We start from the raw sequence: 17,325 nt of genomic DNA, 5'->3' as shown, positions 1-17,325 counted from the left end.
TCTAACACACCCTGACCAGCCATCACATCACCATGCCAGACAACACTAGGTCATGCCAAAGTGATGGGGATCAGCTGATGCTTTTGGAGAGAGGATTTACTGTTCCTCAGTGTGCAGGTTTCAGGAGCCTCATAAGTACTGAGAGTCTGACAAACATATCCAAAGGGTTTGGGTTACCCAAACAACAGGTCAATTCACTTACTGGAAGGCTATCAGAGAAGCACTGCACACTAAAGGAAAAAATACAATATGAGAGGAAAAAAAAAAAAAAGGTATTTTCATCGGTAGATCTCCATTTGTTTTCCCCCCTCCACAGCACTACAGATGAGAAACAAGGACAGAATGAGCCCTTGGGATGTACAAGCGTTTTTCTCTGTGCTACCAAAAAAAAAAAAACTGATAAACTACATCCAGCCCCAACACTGCTGCACCTCTCTGAGTCACCTCCCTTCAGTACTCCAGCAAAAAGGCTGCAATGTTCTCTGCTGAGGGCTAAATGCTTTCTCACACAGCTTTCTGCCTGAGAACCATGAAGATAAATTAAAGCTGTGTTTGTTCACCTTCTTTGCAAACAGCACATCAGAATGGTTCCACTGACTGGGCTGTGAGTTGGGAGATGAAGCAAACCATGTTCTAGCACCCCCATGCCTGTCCTCTGGAAGAATGCACGTGGTTTCCTCTGCTGGACATGAGCACTTGCCTTGGCAGCCAACAGACATCCCCAGCGGATGCTAAAAGCCACTGGATTTGAAAAATGCTAGACAAGCAGCTTTTCCTTCTGCATTTTAAACTAGAGTATTAAGCCTAGACAACAAAAGAAAAGTATTTTAAATAACTGCTATTGGCTGTTTTTAGCTTGTCTTTATTTTTTCTTTACAAAATAAGTTGCTAAGATCACAAGGAAGTAATAACTTGAATCCCATGCTCAGGGATCATTCAGCCCTTCTCACTAATAGTTTACCCTCTGGGCTATGCCTTCTCAAAGCAAAGAGGAGCAGCATATGCAAAGGGTCTGTCTGACCACTGTATATCTTATCTTACTGTATTATTTGTGCTACTTCAACTCAGTAGAATTATCTTAGCATGAGACTGGCATAACAGTGTCTAATCAGCCTTATTATCCTAAATTTTCAATTGTTTCCCGGTAAGCTGCAGTTATGTCTTAGCTGATTATCCACTTAAACTATCAAGTACCAATTATAAAGCACAGTAACATTAACATCACAGATGCCTAAATTCAGAAAGAAGCAACCCTAGATCATTCTTTTGTGTAATGAACTGTACTGCAGAGGCAGCAGACCTCGGTATAAAATGCCTTTCTCCATGATTTAAAATGAATAAATAATTATTCTGGTTTACAAATGAGTTATTTTCCTAAATAACATATCAATTAGTTAGAAACAACCCATGGTATAACTTTGCTTAGAGCACTTCTGCAAACAGGAATGAGCATCACATTCAGGCAATGGCACTGGCAAAGTGCAGTGCCTTGTGCAGTCAACAAAATGGCCCCCATTAAGCATTGTCTCATGGCTGATCCTCATGGAATAAAATCCCACAAATCTTGTTTTCCATTTGCAGAAAGGGCTGAAAAATTGAAGTAGTGCTGCTGAAAAAGACTCGCCACCTGCCCCTGCTCTGTTTGCCAACTGATCTCCTCAAATCCAAGTGAGCTGCAGAAATTCATAAGCAAAATGCATTCCTGATGATGGGATAATTAAAGCCAACCCAAGGTAGCATAGTGGTACTACTGCAATCAGTGTGTCTCAGTGTCCTTAGTGCCCACAGGAGACCTTAAGTTCTTAATGCCAAACCAGCTCCCATCCCTTCTCACAATGCAGAGAAAACCAACTGGTTGCACCCCAAGTCACGTTTGGAAGTTACTCTTTGCAAAAAAAACATCCACAGGTGCTGGATATCAATCAGTCCGTGGAATTACTCCAGTGGCCTAGAAACCTGGGACTTCCAGCACATACCATCATGCAGAAGCAGAAGGTTCACATCCAACACTAGGAACCCACAATGGGCTCCTCACCAGGGAGGATGCTCATGCTGGGCAAGCTGCTGCTTAGTCCACTTTCAAGTTGTCTGGATTTACCTTAGGACCCAACTGTCTCTTCCTCTCCCTGCACATTACTTTTGGAAAACACTGCTAGTCTTGAAGAAATGCTGCTCCCTTGCATCTTCATGGCTTTAAATCTCCTTCCATGCCACCTATTATTGTGTAAGGAAGGGAAGAGGTAACAGGCTTCTCTCTGCATTGTGCAGGAAAAAAAAAAAGTGTATGAAGGGAGCTATTCCTCTTCATGCTTCCTACTCTATCTGAACATCACTGTCACCAGCAGAGATTAAATTAAGGAATGAAAGGTGAACGAGTGAAAAAGTATACAGAAGGTTCAAAGCAAGGGGAAAGAACACAACGATGCTAAGGAAGGTCAGGTTAGTATTTGTCTTGAAAACAATTCAACTTACAACGGTATTCCAAAACTGTCATTAAACAGCTTAAAAACAGAGTGAATCACAAATAGAATGGATGAGCAGTAGAAGCCAGTGTCCTGAGAACAGCTGCTATAATCACTTAATAAGCACCACTCTGGAGTGACCAGCCATCCCCCTACCAGGATCTTTAGTGACAGCGTACACAAAGACGACTTATTCCCTCTGTAAGGTAATCCTTGGCAACTGAAAATCTTTCATATTAAAATGCAAGTGACAGAGTAAACAGCTGGGGCTCTAGAAGAGGGAAAGAATGAATTTCAGCTCTGATGACAGGAGAAAGAACAAAAAACCTAAAAAAAACACAACAAATGACCCTTCCTCCCCACATTCCTCCCTCCTCCCTCTTCCCTCTAGAACTCATGCATCAAGCTGAATATTTCCCCATACTCATTACCAAGCCAAAACAACAACATGTAATAAATATCTAAAAAGCCTTGTGGCATTACTTAGCAGCCCCTGGTATGTTTCTTCCAGTCCTTCTATGGTGGCAGCAGTTCTGAGCTCCACAACGGCACCAGGCTGAGATGCATGTCTGTATTTCTTCATCTGTCTATATATCCACATATAACGCTTTCCATTCTAAGTTTCCAGAGCTCAAAACAAACACCAGGACCTCTTATTAACTCAGGTAAGATGAATAACCTTCCAACAGACTGGCACACTGACAAGTGAAGGTGTTTTGTGTCACAGAGCAAGTCACTTAGACAGCTGTAAAGTCAGGAATAATTCCATCTCTCCTCTCTGCTCAGTTTGCTGAGCCACATTCACTTCCCTCCATCCTATTTATTTTGTCATCCCTTATTTCATGACTGACATGCTTTTGCCAGCAAAATTCCTTAATGGTGAGAACAAATACAACTGAGCACTTAACATTTCTTTGTAAAGCCAAGCACACAGACCATTCGCATCCCCAGCCCCTTTTTCTTTGGTAATTCTACAGATATAATTACCTGGACAAACAGTTTTGTTTCCACACAGACAGGAAGAATAAAACTCAGTGGATGGGTCTAAAGCCAAATGGGGTAAATCCTGGATTTAATATACTTCAGTAATCACTTCTGCTATCTGGTTTAATTGGCCAGATGAGAGCTACAGTGGCTCAAATTTTACACTTCTTTCATACATTTGCTCTATTAAATAAGAGTGCAAAAACTTTCCACTCTGAAGTAACTCATCTGAAGCACTCCTACACTGGCAATCATTTCTGGAGAGACTGTAAAAGTAATCTGGGGAAAAAATAAACGATAAAAATAATCTGATAAATCCTATACAATTAAAGGCTTAGTGCATGAGTGCCCAACCTTTTGGTTTGTCTGGACTGCACTGAGTGAAGAGAAATTGTCTTGAGAGGCATGAAAAAAATATTTGTATGCTTAATGTATGCAGCAAGCAAAACTAAAAAATAAAAATAAAAATAAGTTAAAACAAAGAAAGCAACAAACATGTAGGACAGGTGGGATATCTGACTTTGTTTTGAACACACTAACACAGTCTGGTTTCACAGCAGTGGCTGCAATTCCCAGTGAGCTCTTGAAGTGTTTGTCAGAGGCTTTTGACAGAAATGTTACTCCACCTGTGCTTCATCCTCAAAAACAGCTGGTCACAAATGTATGTACAGCCAAACAGCAATGCCATGAATAAGACACCATTGCGAAGCGAGGGATGTTTCTGGTAAGATGGGGCTTATAAAGGTCTGGTAAAGAGACCTCATCAGATTTTTCTTTGAGCTGAATGTCTGATTGCAGCTTTATTCACTCTATCCAAGAATTCAGAGGGCTGCAGTAGGAGATATGCCGAGCTGCACGTGGACCCAGACCACAGGTTGGTCATGGCTGGATCAGTTAAGAACTGAAGTTTGATGGACTGCTGGAAAGAAGAAAACAGTTTCACCTGAATTACAAAGTCTCCATATAACTAGACTGGATTGCCAATTAGTCTGTGTATTTATGAGTTATAAAAAGGGGAAGGACTCATATTAGAGATCATTTCTTAGTTAACCTGCCTGCCTCTCTGCATTACAATAAGTTTAGTAATTATGGTTTGGAACACTGCCATCCCTAACAAGGGATTGAATTCACAACTTCTGGCAGAAAAATCTACTCACCACCAAGTTTGTCATATTTACTGCCAAGTCCTAAACACAATGGCTTAAATAAAGCACCTAAAAATAAAGGGGGAAGTAACGTCAGTTTGAAAAAAGAAGTCTTTGTAACCTCAGGCAGGAGTCTTCCAGTCAAACAAATCTCTTCCCTTTACAAGTAAAGATCTGTTAGCCTTTAAATAACATGAAGCATGCATTTACCCATTTGGCTCTCCTGCAGCAAGACACAGGTTGTGTCATCACATGGTTACCCATCAAGGAGAAACGCCAATGCCTTTTCTGACCCTTGTAAGCCAAAGGGTTGTGTTTCTCTTCCAGTTGCACCATCTAGCTGTGAAAGTCTATAGACTGTTTCATCATTATAAGAAATACATAGATTCATCTTGGTCAATCCCCAAGTCACTCTACACTGATGATCTGTTTACTGCAGAGAATGCACCTGCTACTGAAACTCATTTAAGAATCTGGTCTGTAACTAGAAAAGGGAAATTATGGGCAATCTATCTTCCAACTCACTCGAAGGTATAATGAGGAAGACAATGGAAAATATTACAGCAGGATCAATCCTGCTTCAGCAGTGCAATAAGTCAGCTTACTTATGATCTTTTTCATCATCTACTGTTGAATTACATGAATTGAATATAAATGCACTGTAATTGGTAATTAAAAGGAGAAGACCTGAAATGACTGGCATTTCATTTAATAGATCAGAAGAACAAACTCATCTGAGACCAGATCCTGATACTCCTGTTCACACCAAACAGTAAGTTGGCCCATACTCACCTACTGTAATACCTCTGAGAGGACACTGCCCTTAGTACATAGCTACGAAATGGCATGATCCTGAAACAAGAATATCAGAAAGTTGCCTATGATTTTGAAGGTAGTTTATTATCTTATTAGACTTCCCTGAAACTCTGCAGTTAGCTACTGCATATAGAATTCTATCTTAATTGGAAAAAAAAGGAGAGCAAAAATATTAATAGTTGAATTTCTCCTTCCATGGAGACAGGATCAGAGAAAAAGCTGCAGAGAATAACACTCAATTCACCCCAAATGTTAGTGTTCTTCCCCCCCCCACTCCCTTGACTTAAAACTCAAGTAGACTATAATGCATCAACCTTTTAAATACACAATGGTGACACTAGAATCAGCAGCTAGTATTCTTCACGAGACTGACTTACTCAAACATGAAGCTTCTGCTATTCTACAGTACAGGAGTGTTGTACAGGAATTCTGTAACATAACACTCTTGTACTGTAGAATAGCAGAAGCTCCATGTTTGGGTAAGTATAATTCTTGGATGTGTTAAACAATGCACAGTACAGAAAGTAACCAAGTAATACTATAATTACTGAGAGAAGATTTACAACCAGAGAAGCTGCACCAAAAATTGTAATTAAAACTATGATCACTAATAGCACAGTGCCAAAATCTCTCACAGTAGCTTATGAGTAAATAGGAGAGGAAGGATTTGAGCCACATTTAATCAAATAGTTCCAAAAGTGAAACAAAAATCTGCTTTACATTGATGATTAACATCTGAGGCAGTTCATATTTTACAGCAACCTTATCCACAGCTGCAGGTATCAGTGTTTTGGAGCAAAGAACTGATATTACCTCTGTCAAAAGTCTTGCTTACTTAAGCAGACTGTGGGGTCACTACAAGACTGAAGTTTCTAGCTGCTTTTTTGCTATCAAATCTTTGTCCCCTTGATGAGGCGAGTCCTGTCCAAAACATTGAAAATAACTGCACAATTTCAACCACTAAGCCAATGGGAAGATTACTGTTGGTTTCAAGGAAGGTCCTGTAGGCTTTTTCAAAACAGTTAGTGATGTAGTCTGTTTTCTGCAGTCAAGACAGAAGCCTCAATTACTCAGTGTTTCCTTTTACTCAGTAAGGACCAGATCGTCTGCCCAGCAGAAAAAGCTACATAAAATGGGATAAAGTGTCCGTAGGAACATCCCTGAACTGATACCTCCATACCATTCAAAAAAAAGATTAAAGTTCAAAAATACAGAAGGGAAAATAAATTCAAATGACACATCCCAGAAACAACTGGGCATTTGTGCAAAGATTCTGCATCTTTGTAATAGTCCTTGCCCTTATCCATACACTAGGATGGCATCAGCTCAGTTTTCTGTTACTAAATTATACTTGTGGTCAGCACATTATTTCAAGACATTAGAAATGTTGCAGCAAAGCAGTGAGTAACCATCTACTTGATAACAGTAATCAGGCAACCCCTTCTGAGATATGAACAGCACTGCTGCTGCACTTTTTCCTTAGCTATTTTTCTCCCGCTTCTGCATGCACCATCAGCAAGACCCAAACAGTCCCCACCTACACAGCTTGTTACTGTACTTGGAAAGGGCCAGTATGTAAAGCAATGGATTATCTCTGACCTTTACCTATTTACACGATTACTCAGCTGTCAGCCATGGGCAGTAAGCTCCAGTGATTGCATCAGCTTCGGCAATCCTTCAGTGACCGTATTTCACAAACTTAGATGCACTTATAACTCAGTACCATAAAACCTCAGTGCCTGTATTACACTTAATGTGATAGATTTTTAGACTGATGTTGGAGAGGATCTCTTTAGAGAGAAATCTTTAGAATAGAAATCTTAGCTTTTAGCATTTATGCAAGTAGGGAGGGTCATGAAAGAGGGAGAGGGGTAAAAAAAAAATAGCAGCTGTATTTTTGATGAAGATTTCCAACCATGCAAAAGTTAACTTGCCTTGCACACTGGGAATAGCATTCTATTTAAAGAAAAAAGTGCTTAAATGTCACTGTTTCTTGCCATAGAGTCACTACAGACTCCATGGCAAGAAACAGCTCAGTATGATTCCTGCAGAATCTAACTTTGAAAAACAAACCCACATCAACATCAGTCTTCTCTGAAGAGATTTGATTGCAATTACCTTTATTTAAAGGCTGATTTAGTGTGAAACTGTTTCTCTGCTAAAAAGATAGGGGGAAAAAAGTGGGCTAAACCAGATAGACAAAAGTTGCTAAGGGAAGAAATTTGCCCAGGGATGAAGTCATGCTCCCAGGAGCTGAGACTCCCAATTTCTATTTCTGGCACTCCTGCTGTCATAGTGCTAAGGCCTCGGGAGTTGGGTATGAGACTGGGTTCTCTTCCATCCTCTTAAGATACCATACTTCTGCTCATAAACAGCCACGCTAATTACAGGATAGCTGCTCACAGAGCATTGCCTTGCATGCATAAGAAGCTGCCTCAGGTGGGCATTACAAAGGTTCATTAACAGTTTACATGGAGAGCTCCTGACAAGTTTCCTGCATCACTGCAAGGTGGCATGGTACAGCTGCAGAGCACTACCACTGGTACTTTGAACAAAAAATAGCAAGTGATCCCTTTCTTACAATAGAGCTTAGTATTTGCCTTAACTCACTCAAACATTTTATATGAGAAGGTGATTAAATAGAACTGGAGGTTAAAACTGAGATAAAAACATTGAAAAATATTCATGGAAGTGTTTCATAGCTACCCTCTCTACAGTGTTTCAATGACTTATCCTCTCCTCACATGAAAAACTTCTTAATTGCAGTCTTCGAGTACCCCCTGAGGATAGTTATCTGTGTCAGATTTCAGGACCTGAGATTATACAAAGAGTTTATGCCACTTGTGCTGCGTGGGAGAACACTCCTCCTGGTTATTCTGCCCTCAGGGCTTTCTTCAGCCCTTTCACTAGCCGCAGCCTCAACCCACACTGCAGGGACTGAGCTATGAACACTGGTAGTGCTGTTGTGCTTCTGCACCGTAATGAATTGCTGATCTCTAGAGAACAACCAGTTCTAAGAAAAGAAATAAGTCACTGCTGGAAGCCATGAATCAAAGCCCAATTCTAGGGAGCCCTGCAGGTACACTGCATCCTCTGGTTCTTGTAAGCTAAACATATGCCTTGGGAAGAGGGCAGTGAGGTATCTCTCTTAGATACAAGCCCCTAGCCCTTCTATATTCCAGTACTTTCAGTTCTTCATATATAAAATCATCCATCTAGAAATCTTATGCGCTTCCTAAACACATCTGTAAAGAGAAACACCAAGACTTCCATGAGAAAGGAGCCATTACAGGCACAGTGCAGATACCACATGCAACAAGACATTGAGGTGGGTAGGTCCTTCAAACCACTCAAGGTTAGCCACCCTGCCCTTCTGATAAATCCACTGAACTTTTTTTAAAGTTCCTAAAAGCTTTTCAAAATTGTGCATTTACTAGCCTATTACACAGGCAATTTGACAGAAGCAGTAGTACCAGGTCTCACCTGCATTCAGTTATTTCTTTTATCATAAAGAATTACAAGAGCTTAAAAAAAAATAGATCTCTGATAAGAACACAAATTTCTTGCAGGGAACTGCATTGGTTTTAAATGTTTTTCTCTAAATTCCTCTTCACTCCACTGAACAGACACCTTTAATATGACAGTGCCTATGGTACTGCAACATTTATCAATGCAGTTCTTGGAGAAAATCTACAGGAGAATGGGCAGAAAGTCCTCCTCTATACTTGGACTTCGACTGCAGAGTATGAAAAGTCTTCATACTCAAGAGTCAGTGCTATAGGGAATCCTTCAAGGAAGGTGTCCCTCCCACACATCATTTTCCTGTCTTTTTCCAGTCACGCAGTGAATAATCACAACACTTCTTTCCAGAAGTGAAGTTGATGTGAAGAAAAAAACAACAACAAACAGTGGTTACTGCATTAGGACTGCTTTGCTCTCAGCTGCCACATGTACAGCACCCACCTCAGGTCACTATCTAGAACTTTGATTCCTGCAATTTTGTTAAAATAAGTGGTGCCACCTCCATCATAGATAGATCTGGCATTAAGATTTCTCAGCCAAAATTTCTTTAACAAGTTCCAAATTCGTAGAATCAGAGAATCACCAAGGTTGGAAAAGATCTCCAGGATCATCGAGTCCAACCTTACGTCTACCACCACTATTTCCCACTGAACCACAATCCTCAGTCCAACATCTAAACATTTCCTTAACACCTCTAGGGATGATGATTTCACCACCTCCCCAGGCAGCCTCTTCCAGTACCTCATAACACTTTTAAGGAAGAAATTTTACTGAAGTCCAACCTGAATCTCCCCGGTGCAAAATTGAGGCCATTCCCTCTCACTCTATCACTCTTACCTGGGAGAAGAGGCTTACTTCCACCTTGCCACAACACCTCCTTTCATGCAGTTGTAGAGAGCAAGGTCTACAGTGAGCCTCCTTTTCTTGAGACTAAATAATCCCAGTCCCCTCAGCTGCTCTCATAAGACTTGCGCTCCAGATCCCTCACAGCTTCACTGCCCATCTCTGGACACACGCCAGGGCCTCAGTATCTTTCTCACAGTAAAACTGAACACAGCACTCAAGATGCAGCCTCACCAGTGAATTCCTTTCACTCAAGACCTGGAAGTCAGGTACCATGCCCACCTGAATCGTGAATGAAATAATACTAAATTAGGAAAGATGCTGGATGAAACAGACTGGAAACTCTTAAGAAATACCCGGGAAAAAGCTGCTGGGAAGTCGCACAGAAGTGCAGCTGCAGAACACAATGCAGTATTTTCATATATATGCATAAAAGTGAAGCTGTGAGGCAGCACATATATGTCTAATAAGCTAGGAGAATAGGATTGTAAGCTTTATTTCCTTATAGGTTAAGAGACAATCAGTGAATATATTAGATCTGAAATGAACTGAAACAAAATGCTAACTGCCAACACAAAAATAAGTTCAATCTGAATGTGTATGTGACTGAGAAGCAGAGTAGTTCTCTACAGAACTGAAGTTCAAGGGATGACAATATCCCAGGAGAGAGGCACAGAGCAGATTCCACTTAGTGCAAAGCTGGATAAAAGCAGATTGATCATTAGTAAACAGACAGCTAAAATTAACCTCAAAAGATGCAATAAGATGATGGAAGAATGTCAACAGCCTAAGGGGAGGAAGGAAAGACATCAAATCCCTCAGAAGCAGAAAATTAAGGCATGACAAACACATAGACTTTGAAAAAAAAAATGCAGAAAAAGTCAAGTTACTACGGAGAAACTGAAAGATGAATAGACTAACGGACTGCCAAAGGAAGACCAAAGTAAGTGGTGTGAGGTCATTCCTGCTAATTGGTACTGACAACCACAGCTCTGAAAGCCAAGAAGCTGTGTGGCAGAATCAGGAAATAAAGTTGACAGTGTGGGATAATTTCAGTACCTAAGATGGCACCACCTCAAGGGGGATTCCATTCAAGGAGATGGAAATCACATCTGAAAAGAGGTAGCAACAAATTAATAAAGCTTGGCGTGATCCAAAAAAAGCATCCTTCAGTTCAGAGGAAAGCTCCGAGAATAAATGTTTATATGTACAATTTTTTCAGTAAAATGTGGCCTCAACTATTATGGGAACAGAAGAAAAGCTAACAGAGCAAGTCACAGAAGAACGGTATACAGTGACCATCTAAAGTCAACCTTAACTATGAAAAAAATCTCTTCTGTAAATGGAGATGAAAGGGCAAACAAAGAAACAACCAAGAACACCCCCAAAAACACCCATGCAGTATAGAAGAAAGTTGCTGAACAACTTGAAGTTGATGGATAATATTCCCCACGTATAACATTTGACAAAGCTTTGCAGGGAAAGCCAGCGGTGCATGCAACTAAACAAACAAGCAGTACAACTCTTTGGAAAACTCAGAAGTTGCAGCCCAGAGAGACTATCACTTTCAGAAAGGCACCAGGAAACATCTTGTTTGAATAGTTATCCAAGAAAGTGAGAATTGAGACAATGATTTAACAAGAAGAACCTCAATAGAAGAATAAATATTTGTTCAACAGTTCACTTGGATGCCTGAACAGAGTGGCCAGCAGATTGCATTGTTCATACTCTACTAAAGTCCTGCAATAAGAGTACTTTGCATTTTTTAGCAACTTGGACCTTTGTTAACTGTGCATTTCCCCTCATTTCCATCCCAAAGGAAAAAATGAAGCTAGTGCTATTATTCCATTTAATGAAATGAAAGATTGATAACTTAAGTGATTCAGCTACAGCCACAAACAGACAAAACAATCAATTTGTAACTCAGATCTTGTCAGTAAGACCATACACAGACTATCTTTGCCTCACATTCTAGTCAAAAAGTAACCACCATTCTCTTCTTACATAGTGAACCATTTTCCCATGCCTTTTAATACACGCTTTCAAAGACTCTATCCATTTAAATCAAGATGTCACACTGAAATGCATAAACACATGCTTTTACAGAACATTAAGAAGATAAATTTCCTCCCCACTTTTTAAACACTTGGATTTAGCACTTGCTGGCTCTCAGCAGCTCCTCCAAACTAAGTGCAAAGAGTATGCTGGCTTCACTTGAGAAAGTGTGAGTAATAGTGCTTCTGCTATCCTAGTAATGAGTATTCTTACTTCTTAGCATGGCTGCTTCCATACTAAATGCTGGAGGAAAACACTTGTTTAAAAAATGCATTTGCTGTTACAAAACCTGCTTTTTAGACAGTTTACATATGTAACTTAAATAATTCATCCATACATGAATGGATGAATAAAGGATGAATAGATGAATGAAATGACAAAAACAGCAACAAAAGAAAGAGGTTATACCACAAAAAGAACTTCTTGCACTTGAAGGAATCTAACTACACAGATACAGAAATAAATACAGGCCATGCTGTAAACATTTGTAACATTTTCTGTACTGACTTCATTCCAGTAAGAGGATCTTTATTTACAGGGACCTCTTTAGCACAGCAAAGTGGTGCTATCTCAGCATCACTGCAACCACACCTTTATAGAGCACTGGAGTTTAAAAGTTCACTCTGGCCTATTTCTTGCAAGAAGCTGAACTCTCTCTAAATCTGAGTCTCCCCTGCATTTCACAAGTTCTCTGTACTCCATTTGCTATTTTCGGTTCTCTTTCTGAACAGCTAATAATTGAATCAGAGTGCAACCTTTTCATGCTTTAAATCTGACCTAGAAACACACAGATATTCAGCAGACTGATCCCTTAGTCTGTTTAACAGTAGGGGTGGTATGGCCTGTTCCTTCTGCAAAAAGCTCAGTCTGGTGGACTAAGAGCACAGAGTGAACAGCCAAGCCTGGTGCTTGGATTTAGAAGTGGAATTTAGTTCTCTGCTTTGCGTGATCCAGGGGTGAATTCTGTGACCATCTGCGTCAGGGAATGGGAGAAGGGCATTTCCTTACCTCACACAGTTTATATGAAGTTGTTCTCAAAGCTATGATTTATTATGGGCTGTGAGAAGCTTGAGAACAAACACACATCTAGAAGTAGCTGGCATCCTCAGCTTTTGTTTCTGCATTTCGCAAGAAAGGAGAGGCAGCACTACATATCCTGTATATTCAAGTATCCACTTTTTCCTAGTTCTTACTGACCTGCTTAGGTTAACATTACAGAAAATTCACCTTCTGTGCTTTCCATCACATTACAGAAATGACAGCAGAGCAGCAAGGTCCTAGACTGCAGAAAGTGAGATTGTGCTGAAATGTAACAGCCATGGGCACAGAAATAAAGGAAATAAGCTACTTACCTTCAGAAGGCCTCACATATGCAGGGATCACCAGTGAGATCCCTTTGCCTCCACTACCAACCTGTAAATGAGGTCTGGAAAGGGCTGGATCCCGGATCCACCCCTTCCAGTCACTCAGGTGCATTGTTGCACCTGAGCTCCCCTGCATTGGCTTCACCTGTCTACCAGGTGCTCAGTTACTGTTTCAAGCCATGACTTAGCATTTCCACTACACCTTCACACTGCATTTTCCTGTCTGGTTTTACTAAGCATACCAGTACTTTTATGCCAGCTATCAAACAAGGAGTCATACTGCCAAACTACTTCTGCTTATCCAGTGAATTTCCCACCACACTTAAGTGAATGCATTTACCTGCACCTAAAAATCTTCCACCCATACCAGAAGTAGCAGTGCACTACCATCCCAATGCAGACATTATTACTTACAGAAGGGCAACTCATCCACTGGAATGAGTTGTGTACAGTTGATGGTATCAGCATGAACAGAATGTTATCAAGAAAGCCTAGAGGTCCTTTGGACTAAATGGAGAAAAATCACTGCAGTGTCACGTGCTACTTGAGTGGATGACTAAGCAGCAACAAGTGTTAAAGCACATCTCTTTACTGAAGAAGAGACAGAGTCTCCTTGAAGAAAAGCTAGAGACAAAAGTTTTAACAATCCCCACTCAGTGACCCACATTAAAACAAGAAAACAACATTTGCTTTGATTGTTAAGGCTCTGATCTCACTCCACACCATTTTCCTTTTGATGGATTTTTATATCTTGTGACTAGTGTCCAATGTCAGTGGTAATTAATGGCTGCAAGTACAAAAACTCCCTATTGCGAGTTGGCTCTGTTGTTACTTCTATATCAAAATGTCTGCTTTGCTAGAGTTAACTTCTGAAGCACAGTCCTTCAGGATTTAGCAGATGAATCTATGACTTCCAGCATGCTTCTGTGTAGCGATAGCAAAAAAACCCCACTGGAATTACTAGTTGCTATTATCATTTTTTTTTTTTTTTTTACTTTAGGAAGCGCAGGGAAACACTACAAATCAGAACTACCTCTGGGGACAAGGGATCATAAGGGTTAAAATTAGAGAAGACAGTTTGACAGCTTTCAATTCACGTGGAAGTATTACTAAAAATGTTTTGAATTATGTCACACAGGGCAAGTGTCACTGTAGTGAGAACTTACAGTGCCAGCAAGTGTCAGGACAAATTACACTGCAGGACAAGCACACTATGTCACTTCCAAAAGACAAACCTTCTACCCACTGTCAAGAAGCTGCTTCCATACCCAAGTCAGAATATACCTAATTGCTCTTATTCACATCAAAACAGCACATGGGAAATACTACAGTAACATTATTGACAACTTCAGGATCCCTCCCTAGTTGGAGGGACAAAATGCTCTGATTCTCCACCACCTTAAAATACAATCACTTCAAGTATGTGGACTCACTTACATAAACAGGTACCTTGAGATCACTCAAAGCCACTGCTCACCATGCTAATGAAAAAAATCTGTCTCTTAGACTGGAAGGATACAGGCAGACCCAGAAGTATTTCTCACCTCTTAGATTAGATGCCCTTGGCAGAAAGGAGAATTGCAAATTATGCTAAGCCTGGCACAATAGACGAGCCGTCAGTGCCTGGGGTTCCTCAGTACTAACAGTAAGAGTGAAGAACAGGAACATGAAATTTATTGTATCAGAAAGGAGGAAGATGGGGCTAAGTCATAACAAGAGCTATAAAACACTTCATGAGCTGAAGGAAATTTTTATTCAGTCTGAACTCTTCTAATGACTTCCTGCAAGTTTTCGGGTGCTCTTCCAAAGAGGTTTTAATTTAATACTTCGACTGCTGAAACAAATTAACTGAAACCTGCATAATATCTGTTATTATTGAAATAACTGAGTTGAGTCTAAAGCAGAAGGAAGTCCACTCCCATACTTCCTCAGATTTTTCAGTACTTTTCACCCAAAAAAAAAAAAAAAAAAAGACAACAGCCAAAAAACACAACCGCCTAAAGGCCACAATATGTAACGTTCACAAATAAATGACAATATGAATGTTTGAGGACTCAAGGTCCAGCCTCAATTTAAGACACTATTGCCTTCAGCTATTTATTCTATCCCACAGCCTACGATCCAAAAAGCAGAGTTACTATAGTAGACTACCTGAGCTGCTTTAAAGCAGAGAGCAAACAGTACTGAAAATGCAATGAAGTTCTAAATGAAGATGCAGTCTGTACACAGAAGTAGCTGGAGTGCAAGCTCATGATCCACATAACTACTGCAGGGATGACAGCCTTTGGCAAATGAAAACTAACAAAGCAACTCTGGAGCTGTAACAACAATTTTGCTGTGAATAAGTGCCAATAAATCCAGTTAACTAAGACACTGCAAGACATTCTGACCCTGTACATTTTTCTGAGCCGCCAGTACCAGCACTTTTCAGAAAGGAGTCAATTTATGTGCAACTCTGTCTGTCACTGACTTGTGTTCTGAATGGTTGAACTTGAGCTATGCCTGTGTAAGCTGAATTCCCCTCCATGCATTCATTCTCCGTTCCCAGAATGGCTGCTGCAGGAAAGCAAATCCTATTTGGAAGGATTACTTGTCACACAAGTGCCAGAAGCCTGTCCAAGACTGGGCTCCTTCCCATGCCAGAAACCATAAAACTTTAAAGGTCCATGCATTCAGAAAATGTGTGATTAAAGTGGGAATGCAAAACAGTACCGCCATACTCTGCATTCAGAATCAAAGCCAGCACTCTCCCTCCATTGGTTCCCATTATATTAGGGATTTGGGCTAAAGCTGGGGATTTCATTAAATTCAAGCATGAAGGTGCACAGAACAAGAAAGCACAGGCCAGACCAGGATGCACACTTGTTTAGCCAATCAATAGTTGGTTGCAATATGGATTCCATCTAACACACGTGTGTTGACAGCAGGTACCACACAAGTATACATGAGAGAAAATTAAACATCAGAGAATTACCTATTGTCTAGAGCAGCACGTGGAGGTTTTTATGGTCTTTCTACATACATTCCTCCATAAAAACAGTTACGGAAACTTACTGGAATGTCCCAAGCACTCAAGAGCTTGAATGTGTTTTTTCCTTGCAAGTTTTATTTGCTGATTCTTATCTTTGCATTTTCTAAATACTTCACACATTCCATCCCTGTTATTTCAGTATATAAGAGATCATTTCCTAATTTGTAGGATGTCACGATATAGTCTGTTTCCTTCTCCATCTTAAAAAGAGGAAATTTAGTTCTTCCACAAGAGAGGAAAGAGGAGTGCATGTCATACTTGTGATAAATGGCAGGTAACACAAGAAACTGGTGGACAATATTTCAGTAGAAAGAAGAAGCAGTAGCAGTACATTCCACCAGCAGAAGTTGTTCCTTCATTATTAAACGCAAGCTGGTGAGAATGAAGTATCACACAGACTTCAGCTGAAAATCCTCCTTGGAATGCAGGCAACACCAGCTAGTATCGGTGGCAACTGCTCTTTTTTGTGTAAAGTGCACAGCTGCCTGATTTGAGCTCTTCAGTATCATAGAGCTAGAGTTGCAGTTTTGCATTTGCTCTGCACCAATCCTTCATTGATTGGAGTGGCTAGAACCTGGAGTCCCATAATAACCATTCTCCAGCAATACAAGACTACACTTTCTTCAAAACCAGGAGTTTTATTTTAATAGATTATCTTTTCCAGTGTCTTTCTGAAGAGTTCCTACCAGTTGAATTTATATTTTTTAAATCTGTTCTGAACTTCTCCTGAAAATAACTCAGTAAAAGCAGCTCTCAGAATAACTGATATCATATCCAGGCACCAGGCAAAAGATAACAAGAAAGTGTATGGAGCTCTCTGCAACTATCAACTTTAAAGAATACATTATTATATCTTCAAACAAAAATGCTAGAAAAGCTGTACTAGTTAGAGTAAACGTATCACACAATAATCCTAGAAGTAAAAGAACACTAAGAGCATAAGAAGAAAATGGCATAATTTATGCCTCAAGCAGCACTGAGTTTAGACAGATTTTCTGGTTAAGATTCAGTACTAAGAGATACAGGTTTCAAGTCTGCTTCAATCTACGTCACTGGGCAATTAATAAGCATTAGACAAATGATATATCACATGGAAAAAAAAA

At 40.2% G+C, this 17,325-nt stretch overlaps 1 protein-coding gene across 1 annotated transcript in view; it reads right to left on the bottom strand.

The window, feature by feature from the left end:
- The window catches only part of TMEM108 (transmembrane protein 108), a 156,048-nt gene that overhangs the window by 131,496 nt on the left and 7,227 nt on the right, over window positions 1-17,325 (bottom strand). The gene's annotated exons all lie outside the window — the stretch shown is intronic.

This window comes from Meleagris gallopavo, chromosome 6 (genome assembly GCF_000146605.3).
Source record: "Meleagris gallopavo isolate NT-WF06-2002-E0010 breed Aviagen turkey brand Nicholas breeding stock chromosome 6, Turkey_5.1, whole genome shotgun sequence".
Classification (NCBI taxonomy): domain Eukaryota; kingdom Metazoa; phylum Chordata; class Aves; order Galliformes; family Phasianidae; genus Meleagris; species Meleagris gallopavo.
The sequence above is the reverse complement of the archived record's forward strand: the minus strand, read 5'-3'. Positions and strand labels throughout refer to the sequence as shown.